Below are 1,919 nucleotides of genomic sequence, written 5' to 3'. Positions count from 1 at the left end.
TAATAATACAATGGTCAACAAAATATAATATATTTCCTCATTTCACAATCTCTCAAGGTTTCTAAAATATGGAGATAAACTTTTGACACCATTTACATTTAAAATAGGAATCTTGCATATATTTGTGTACTTATATTTATGTGTTAAGATGTGTGGTACACATTGCTTCTCGGCCTTTTGGCTAAGATCAAGTGAAGATGTGTGGTACAGCACTCAGAAGGCTGAGGCAGGCAGATCTCTCCATCTGAGACCAGCCTGGTCTATAGAGCATCTTCCAGGATAGCCAATAGTCAGGGCTGTTACACAAGAAATCCTGTCTTGAAAACAAGACAAAAACAACAATAAGAAATATATTCAACTCTTAACTATGATCTACATAGATATATAGACAGCTCACATCAAGCTATGATTTATATAGGTGCGTGGGGAGATGCACATTAAGAGGTTAGGACATGTGGTTTCTTTTTTTTTATGGTGAAAAAAAAAAAGTGTATATTTAGAATTAGCCATCTGGACTCAGATTAGATGATCCCAATCTTGTTGGTCACATCTAGGGCATCATAATCAGGAGCCAAGCAAACATATGCCTTCTTCTCTCCGACCGGCCTTATCAGGGTATTGACTTCGGCCACATCAATGTCATAGAGTTTCTTGACAGCCTGTTTGATCTGATGCTTGTTGGTCTTGACATCCACAATGAACACAAGAGTGTTGTTGTCCTCTATTTTCTTCATGACTGACTCAGTGGTGTGGTCAGTGGGAATTTGATGATAGCATAGTGGTCAAGCTTGTTTCTCCTGGGCGCACTCTTCCGAGGATATTTTGGCTGCCTCCGGAGCCCCAGGGTCTTGGGCTGCCGGAAGGTGAGTGACATTCAGATCTTCTTCTTTTTGTGGCTGTGGACGCCTTTCAGCACCGCCTTCTTAGTTTTCAAGGTCTTCACTTTGGCTTAGGCTTTGGGAGGGACAGGAGCTTCCTTCTTTGCTTTCGGCGCCATCTTGACGAAAAGGATGGACATGTGGTTTCTTAAATGTCTAACAAATTCAACTGAGTTTTTTTCAAAGTAAATATTGGATAATTCTTGGTTTAGTTGCTGTCTTTCAATGAACATCAAGTTATAATGCATAGAATTTACACTTTGCACAAACTTGGGAGCTTACTATCCATTACATTTTTATATAGAAATATTTAAATTATTCTGACTCTAAGTAAAATCTGAATATAAAAATATAAACTGCTTTCAAATTAGTAAGATGATTTGGGGAGTTGAGTCCACTGATGTTCAGAGATATTAAGGAATAGTGATTGATGATTCCTGTTGTTTTTGGTGTTTGAGGTGGAATTATGCTTGTGTGGCTATCTTCTTTTGGGTTTGTTGAAAGAAGATTACTTTCTTGCTTTTTCTAGTGTATAGTTTTGTCCATGTATTGGAGTTTTACTTCTATTATCCTTTGTATGGCTGGATTTGTGGAAAGATATTTTGTAAATTTGTTTTTGTCATGGAATATCTTGGTTTTTCCATTTATGGTAATTGAGAGTTTTGCTGGGTAGAGTAGCCTGGGCTGGCATTTGTGTTCTCTTAGGGTCTATATGACATCTGCCCAGGATCTTCTGGCTTTTAGAGTCTCTTCTTCCCGGTGAAAAGTCTGGTATAATTCTGATAGGTCTGCTTTTATATGTTACTTGACCTTTTTCCCTTACTGCTTTTAATATTCTTTCTTTTTTTGATTACTATGTAATGGGATGAATTTCTTTTCTGGTCCAATCTATTTGGAGTTCTGTAGGCTTCTTGTATGTTTATGGGCATCTCTTTCTTTAAAGCAGTTTTCTTCTATAATTTTGCTGAAGATATTTACTGGCCTTTTGAGTTGGGAATCTTTGCTCTCTTCTATACCTATTATCTTTAGGCTTGGTCTTTT

At 37.3% G+C, this 1,919-nt stretch overlaps 1 pseudogene; it reads right to left on the bottom strand.

The window, feature by feature from the left end:
- Window positions 1-521: 521 nt before the first annotated feature.
- Window positions 522-997, bottom strand: LOC110303062 (large ribosomal subunit protein uL23 pseudogene; annotated as a pseudogene).
- Window positions 998-1,919: the final 922 nt, after the last annotated feature.

Source organism: Mus caroli, unplaced genomic scaffold, assembly GCF_978045245.1.
Source record: "Mus caroli unplaced genomic scaffold, Mus_caroli_1 scaffold_1, whole genome shotgun sequence".
Classification (NCBI taxonomy): domain Eukaryota; kingdom Metazoa; phylum Chordata; class Mammalia; order Rodentia; family Muridae; genus Mus; species Mus caroli.
This window is presented reverse-complemented; position numbering and strand designations above follow the sequence as displayed.